Source organism: Gossypium arboreum, chromosome 5 (genome assembly GCF_025698485.1).
Source record: "Gossypium arboreum isolate Shixiya-1 chromosome 5, ASM2569848v2, whole genome shotgun sequence".
NCBI lineage: Eukaryota > Viridiplantae > Streptophyta > Magnoliopsida > Malvales > Malvaceae > Gossypium > Gossypium arboreum.
The window spans coordinates 8,389,547-8,399,072 of NC_069074.1; positions in this window are offsets into that span (position 1 = coordinate 8,389,547).

The following is a 9,526-nucleotide window of genomic DNA, read 5'->3' on the forward strand; positions in this document are numbered from 1 at the left end:
GAAATTGAATTTGTGATGACAATTTTTTACAGTTTCCTAATAGGAAAGCATAAATAATTAGCAAAAGACCAAGACGACCGGAAGGCCTGACCCAAATTTTAAGCAGATACGAAATGGGCTTTCTTAACGCACTTGAAGTAATTTTCAACATCACAAGTCAAGATGATTTTGGTTTGGAGGCAATTCAGCCAGCCATTGGCACTTAGGGGTAAATCTAATCCATTCGCTCTCTGTGCCCAGGGAACAAGCTATTTATTATACGGAAAGAAATTTCCATGATTCATTCTGTAAGCATTCAACCCCTTTTCCTCTGGGTATTTATGAACCAAAGCCTTGGACTATTCCTTGGAAAAGTCCATTTGAGGATGTCAGGTCAGGACTATTCTTTAGATTTGCCAACTGCATACACATGTGCATATGGTCTACATGATTTTTCCTTTATATTTTTTATGGCAAATTGGTGGTTATTTTAACCCAATAATACAAAAATATTTACCAAACTAATATATGTTTTACAATACATACCAAATCAGTATAAATTTTGTTGGAGGAGAGAGAAATTGGTTCGGTCAAACCGATTTTGACCTTTTTACATTTTTTTAATTCAATAAAAATAGATTTTTTATGAATGTGATAGATAGACTGATTGATGGATGTGTCCAATTTTTTTTTTTACAAAAGCTTTTTAATACTTTTATAAAACTATTATTTCTAATATTATAATATTATCTATAAATAACTTATAATTTATAACGTTATGTATTTAAGACAATATAATTTAATTCAATAATATTACAAATTTTAAAAATTATAAATTTAGAATATTAAATCTACTTAAATAATTAAAAATTAAACCTACTTCAATAATATTATTAACAAAAATATCATTATAAAACAATATTTTAAATATTTTAAAATAACTAAAACATGATAAGTAAATATAAACTAACATGAAATAATATTATAAAAAAGAACATCATTTAAAAAAAAACATACTTCAATTTATAAAATTATAATATTAAACGTCTATATTTTGCTTATTGTATCTTAATTTAAACCAAAAAAAACATATAAAAACCGTGGTTACGACTTATGAGCAATTAATTCATGCAAGTTCATATTTTCTTATCATGTTTTAGTTATTTAAAATATTTAATATTTTTATTTATAACGATATCTTTGTTCATAATATTGTTGAAGTATGTTTTATTATTCCTAATTTTATAACGTTATTTAAGTAAATTTAATATTCTAAATTTATAATTTTAAATTTTATAATATTATTGAATTAAATTATATTGTCTTAAATACATAATGTTATAAATTATAAGTTATTTATAAAAATATTAAAAAGCTATTGGGTGAAAAAGGAAAAAGAAATTGGACATATCCATCAGTTAGTCCATCTATCACATTCATAAAAAAAAAAAAATCAATTTTTATTGAATTAAAAAATTCCACCAACAAAATTTGTATTAATTTGGTAATTATTGTAAAATATATATTAGTTTGATAATTTTTAAAAATTGTTGGGATAAAATAACCCAGATTGATTTGAGGATAGTTGTTACTGGAATGGTCCTAGGATTCATTGATTGATGAAACAGCTTGAAAATGCAGTAACGATGGCAAACATTTGGAATGGATTGGATAGCTTGTCATGTCTCTTTTCCTTTACTCTGCAAATCATGCGAGTTACACAATCGTTTTATTTGTTTATTCGTATTTTTGTCCATCCATCCAAGAATTCTTTTTTTATTAAGATGGGATTTTATTCTTTAAAAATAGGTCTATCTAGGGTATAGCACTACAGAAATTTAAAACTACTCAACCATTAAAAGTGCCATAACCATTGATTCTATTTATCTTCTCCCGCTTTGTCATTAGGAAGTAGGGTTTTTCTTTTAAGAAATTAGTGATTTTAGTTTAATTTCACATATTGGTTTTTTTAATAAGAGGTTAACATCCTTAACTTTTACATTGCTAATTATGTATAACCATTTTCAAGTTTAGTGATTTTGACGATTTCTTTTTAACTATTTTCAAATTTAAGTTCTAATTAAACATAAATTTATAAGTTTATAGATCAAATCTTTTTCGTCACTGACAACCTTTACATCAATCATCATTTCCATCCTTTTATTCTTCATTAATGTTTTAGAGTTCTTGTTTTCCTCAACCATATTTGGGATTCGTTCCTTTTTTCTATTAGTATTTGTCGGCTCTCTTGCTTTGTAGCTTCTATTAAACGGTGTAGCGTATATCCAGTTGTCATAGATCGGATGTTGATTTTTCTCCCTTATGGCCCAATAGTTTGCCATAGTCTACCCTAAGCTTCTGTGATCGCATAACATAAATCTGGCAACTGTTCATCGTTCAACACCTTAATAATTGGCCTTTTCTCATGTCTTTTAAGTTTATATCATGATTTAATACATAAATAATCAAAATTCAAATGTGTAGGATCTCAATTTTTGAATGGTGATTAAATATAGATTGAATAATCGTACATAAAAAAAATAGTGGATGTGGATGGGAGCCAAACCCTTTGAGTTTCAACCCTCGTGGCGAAGGATTCTCCACTCTCCCAATGACTTTAAATCTGATAACTCCCCCTCCCCCCCCCCCAACAGCTTATATTGTCATTTTTTTCGCTACTGAATCAATAATGATGGGCTTTTTGAGCAATTATCAACATATTCTAATTTGTTCTTTGATAGATTATCATGTTATAGACTTGGACTCAAAATTTATATAATGAAATCGATGTCCTCTGAATTCCCATTAAGTGATTGTTCTTTCAACATAAGGTGACATCACTATTGACTATGAAGCGTTGCTAAGGAACTCTATCTTATCCTTCTCATCCGTGAAAATTGTGCACTTTTGAGCTCAACTTCCAATCGGCTATGCTCTTTTAACAATGGAATAAAGAAGGCCGAAAAAAATTACCTTAACAAAAATAACCTTCACCATTCACATAATCTTTCGTTGATAACAAACTAAGTCTCAAAGTCCAACATTTCAAGTTCAAGTTCTCTATTACCCTTCAACAACATGTTTTTTATCCTACTTATCCTCATCTTTGATAATCATGACAATTTATTTAACACATGTCATTCACAAATAAACATGATAAAGAAAAACGAAAAAAATTTTGAAACCATGAAATAAATCCTAATCAGTAAGTGTTGGGTATAATGGTAAGCCATATTATTTTTCCATAAAACACAGAGAATACTAAAAAAAATTAAATAAACCCTAACTTACCAAAACATAGTAAATAACCACTTAAATGGTCCAATCAACATAAATGCATGTGAAAATCAATAAAAACAAATTTGAGGAAACGAAAAGCACACACAAAAACAATACTTCTCTTGCCCACCAAATTTTGTATGGAGACAATTTCTATATTAAAGTGTTGGCAATTTATTAAATAAATTGTTTGGGCTAATTATATGGATTTATTAAGATTATCTTTATCTTATCCCTTGAATCAATGAATCATATATTAGGGTGAGGAAAATTATCACGGAGTGTGATAGATTGGAATCACTTATTATAATTGTTGAAGAGAGTGATATTTCTCACTGAGCTAAGCTCCGTAGATATGGAAAAATAAGAAATCGAACTGTATAAATAATCTTATTATATTTTGTTTATTTATTATTTGTCATTTGGTGCTTGAAAAAATTCCAACCATCTCAACACCAATTCAATTGTTTTAATAATAATTTACATACTTAAATTGAGTTAGAGTCATAAAACTATGATCTCACTAATCTCTCCTCATTAGAACATATGTATATACAGATTTTGATTTGATTCTTGCATATCAAAATCTGCCCGAGTTTCTTTCAATTCATAATTAAAAATAAATGATAGGATTTAGTATAGTTAGTTTCTTTTGTATGCACTAAAGGATTTTTCCAAAAAAAAGTCATAGTCAAGTATTCTGAACCCTTTTTTATGGTTAAAGTTATTGTTGCTGACAAGGCCCTTTCATGGTTTTGTTCTTGGCGTGCGAATGATATTATTCTTGATTCTGATAATCGTTCTTTTTGTTCTCAGCTCATAGTTTTTAAGATTTGGGGTTGGATTTATTTTAATTTTTCTCTTTTGTTAGACTAATAAAATTATTCATTCTTCAATAAATACGATTTTATCTCAAATAAATTACTCTAAATTTGTTATTTCTGCTTCTATTACGGATATTTTAATTTCAGATTATATAGGTAAAAGTTAAGATCAAGTTTCATAACTTGGAATTAATTTCTTTACTTTATTGTCTCTTTTTAAGGATTAATATTTTGATAAAAGAACTTTTGGGTCAACATCAGGAGAAAATAGACCCTACATCAGAATCGGAATACTATAGGTATGACTGTGGGTGTTGGATAATAAATAAAGCCAAGGCCTCTCTCTTTGGCCCCCTTCTCTCTCTCATTACAAATTCCCAAGCTCAGTATAATGTTTATACATTTATTCATAACCATAGTATATAACCATCAATGCTTTCGATCACTACAGTGGAGGTTTGCCTGCCTCACACTTATAACAAATATTTTTTATTGCACTAGTTTCAATTGAAATTATATTTAAATTTAATTATAAATATTTTTTTAAAATAGTGAAATTCGGTATTTGAATGGTCAGGGGACCTAATTTTTTTTTTTTTAAATGAAACCGGGACCTAGCCAGTATTCACTAATGAACACTTTTACTATTAACCAGTAATGAAGCTGGTGACTTAAAATGGAATTTTTTTATAATTTATAAAATTTTAAATTAATTATAATAAAATTATATTTTAACTCCTAAAATAATAAAAATATAACTTAATCTTTTAAAAATTATTAAGATATAAACTATTAAAATAATATTTATTATTATAAAAATATACAATTTAATTCTAATTCCTCTAAAAAAAATTTTAACTTCACCTGATAATAACAAATACCATATGGTACCTGTAAAATTTGTAGCAACAATGAGTCTGCCATGTGAGTGGTAGAGCAGTATAATTTTTTTTTCTCATCATTCAGTGCATGACTATCCACCGAAAAGTACATATACACTTGGAATAAGGGAAATTTAAAAAACACTATTAGAATACCTATTTTCTTATTCTGTCAGCTAATTAAAGTATAATACAGGTTTCTTTTTCTTTATTTCGTAGGGAAAATAAATGGAAAACATGGGCAAACAAATTGTGATTAAAACTAAACTCGTCAGATAAGAATGCATTTTAGGGATAGAAACTAGGTCTAAGAAACAAAGAAATAAATTTATATAGGATATTGATATATAATGGAGTTATTCCTAACAGAAGAAGTTCAACTAAAGAAAATACTAATATGTACAATCTATATCAATTATCAACTAGTAATAGTTTATGAATTAGTGTCAATTATTGGCTGAGCATCTTAAAAAAGATATATATATATATATATATATTCTATGTGACACCAACACCACGCAAGCAGCAATGAATAGGCAATAAAAGAAGTGGAAATTATGATAATATATTCAAGAGGAGTAGCGAGTAGGATTTAATATTTAATGATATGATTGAGATCATTAGGTAGCTAAGTAGCTTGCTTGAGGATGGAATGTGATTGCAATTTTATAAACAAGTGGTGATAGCCTCAATCTACGTATTAATAGAATCTAGAGCTCCCCACAATTACAATGATTGGAAAGCTAAATTTTCAAAACAAGGTTGATTATTTGGTTTTAAATTTTGAATAATATATTATTTACACATACATACCACTACCTTTTTAGCATAAAATATTATATACTCTTCACTTAAATTTCCAAAACACCCTTTACCATTAAAAAGAAGGGGAAAAAAGTGCTTTAGAGAGTAGTTTGCTTTAGACTTAAATTTATTATTAATTTATATCATCTACACTTTAAATTTTTTTAAAAAGTGCAAATTCAAATAAAAAATCAAAAACCTGTTTCAGGGATTCACTACTTGTCACCTGTTTTAAGACTTGAATTCATGGGTGCCATGTGGGTTGCCTGCCAAGGGCCTCTATAGACGTGAGCTTATTTTTTCGAGTTATGTGGTCTGTGTAGCGGCATTGTAGCTTCTTCAACTTTGCTTATACTCAGATTCTTGTGTCCAACCAATGTGGCTTATTTGAATGAAAGTTTCCTCCCATTGATTTTTTTTTATATTTTTTCTTTAAAAAAAAATCAAAATCTAAGTTTAAATGTTAAATGCATTAATGGTGTATAATTCTATGCATTGTAAACAAAGAAGATAATGACATATAATTTAAAAAGTCATATTCATGCATCATCTTCTAAATATTAACTTTTATTTTTTAGATTAAATTAAAAGAAAAAATTGACGTATGCTCTCTCTCTATATTTTATATATAAACGAAAAGGCAAGAAAAGATCATACATTCTTTTCTTTATGGGTAAACAAGGTAACTTTCTTAATATTAGCATTTAAATTTTTTCTTTCTTTTACGTGTTTTTGATTGGATAATGGTGACAAGAGTTCTTGGTGTTGGTGTAGGACGACTATATATCTGCCACGATTCATGGCGGTACAAAGTTAATTCGGGAGTCAATTTCTGTGATATATATAGCTCATAGTTGCATGTGCTACTGCTTATTTACTGTCTTGACATTTCAAGCTTACATATTTTATTATTTATGTCTCTTTGTAAATCTTCATTTTTAGCGCATAATGATCTCATCAAACCAAGTCTTCCATTTTTTTTTCTTTTTGTGTTGGATTAGCTAACCAACAATTAATGATTGGGCTATACTTCAGCATATCCTATTAACAAAATCCAATATGTCATCATTGAAACCATCATCGCAGAATATGAAACCTTCAATAATGTTTCAGTGGAATTACCATATTTTTCTCATAAAGATATTAAAAAAAAAAACAAAGTAATCTGAAAGTTTAGTTAATTTTGAAAATTGTAATGAAGCTAAGCAACCAGGCACAGAAGACGGTAAAATTAACGGGCAAAAAGACTTTGTCCCTTGCCTTCCCCACCACATTAACTTACCTCTGATAACATTTTCATTTCTATTGAATATGACATGACATCTAGAATCCCACTGCCACCCTCTCAACCACCCCTTACCCAGCCAATCAATGAACCCCCGGCCCCCACTCTTTCATTTTTCACCTTATCACACCCCTTCTACATTATATGGCCATTGTTAATGTTGATTTTAACTTGAAAGATTTAAACATGCAAATGGATTAGCAAGTGTACGTAAACTGATTTTTTCCTTATTTTGGACGAATTAACAACTATATCTTGTCTAGTTGAGGTGTAGGGTTTTCCATATCGTGAGTAAATTATGTATGTATCACGAGACTTGATAAACTTAAGCAGCAGTTCACTTGTTTCTTTGTCTTTTCTCGGTTTTCATGTTGTGTAACTTGTGTTTTGTGTCTCTGTTTTGTGGAAAAAAAAAAAGGGAATCACGGGAATAATTAAGCACCTCACTCCTCAAGCTCCAACCCAATCTTTCCTTGTTTTTAAATATTAAAAAAAAAAAAAAAAAAACTCAAAGGTCATGGAACGGTATCGCTACTTGATCAAAATTGGTAGTAATGATATAATATGTTTATTTATCAAATTGTATAGCCGACTTGTTATTATAAATTAGTTAAAGTTAATTAATATTAATGAAATTCAATAATGGATTTTGTTATTACATCTCTGCTTAATATATTAGAAATGTTGAATATTTTTGTGTATCCTTTAGGTGAGTGGAGTTGTGCATTTACATGATATAAATATTATTCATTGATGATGATATTTAGGTAGGTTCCATGTATGCCAACACATATCTTCCTCTAAACTTAACACTTGTTTATACGGTCTTATATGCAATCTCACATGTAATATCGTAGAAAAGTGTAAGTGCCCCTCCTACAAACACTCAATATCATGCGTATTCTGTTCTAAACTTAACACGTATTTATGCGGTCCCACGTGTGGTCTCACAGGAGGATGTAAGTGCCCCTCCTGTGAACACTCAATATTATGCGAACTCAATATATGAACCGCATATAGTTCAACTTGGATCTATTTAGATTGTGAATCAGTAATAATAAATATCATAGCAAGAAATGCGATAAATAAAGTTTTTAATTATTATATTAAATGAAATGTTATTGGTATATAAATAAAGACTAACTAACTTTAAAGAATAATTTAAATAAGCATGTTAACATAATCAATAATTATATAAGATAGGCAAAGACTACCTCCGCAAGAAAAAGAGAGGACTAAATTTTGTTTGTTGAACTTGAATTAAAATGATTTTCTAGGATTAATTTCCCATTTTAATTGATAAGTTTATTTTCACATCTCCCTTGTTTAATTATGACCAACTAGTTGAAAGAAGAAATTACACATTAATAAGTTATATAATTCCTAGGATAATTAAAAATATATATATATTTTAAAATAGACATGACAAGAAAAATGACCTCGTGTTTTAAATTTCATCGAATAATGATTTTCCAAATATTTTAAACAGACCTTCCATCATCTGAAAAAAAAAAGAAAAAAAAAAAAAAACTTAACTATTGTGAAGTTGATTTGTGACTAACCTGTATTAATTCATATTGCTGAATCATGTTTTTCCCCTTAACTCATCAGTAATTTTCAGAAATGAAATGTGCATACATCCCCCAAATTATTTCAAAAGAATGTTGTAAAATGTCTGTATTGTAAACAGTTTATTCACATCACAGAATGAAAAACCTGCCATTCATAGTCTTATTCCTTTATAATTATCTCTTTCCTTTGGACCCAAGGTTTATATTGTGGGTAAATTTTGTCCATAACTTGCACAAAGGGAAACAAGAGAAAACTACCATTTCTCCATAACAGTAAAAAAATGAAACATTATTAATTGGACCCACCTTGTCTTAAAAATGTAGAAATCCAATAATCCAAAAGGAAAAACAAGAAATGTGTATATCCCACCCATTCCAATGAAGAGTTTCTTTCTCAGCATTGCTGCTCCCAAAAGTACAAACGTTAGGAGGGGAATATTATAGCCCAGTCGCCGTGGCCTTCACGAATATATATCTCTTGTTTTCATATTTACATTTACCGATTTGCTATATTTATGTCGGAAACTAAATGTCTCTATATTTAACCTTGGTCAATACCATCGAGGTATTAATAGGAGACACTTTAAAGTTTTTCTACTCTGAATATTGAAAAGGTTATTTAATTAAATTTAGAATCAGACAAAAATTTATACCTACTTTTCTCATATTATCATAATTTCTTATTCAAAAGATGAATATGAGAAATAATTTTTAAATAAATAATAAATTAAAGGTGAATTTAAATAGATGATACATTTATCTATATTTACCATAAAAATAATAACAATAAAATATTAAATACTATAGTAATATTATAACTTTAAATAATAAATTAAAAGTTGAATTTAAATAGATGATATATTTATCTATATTTAGCATAAAAACAATAACAATAAAATATTA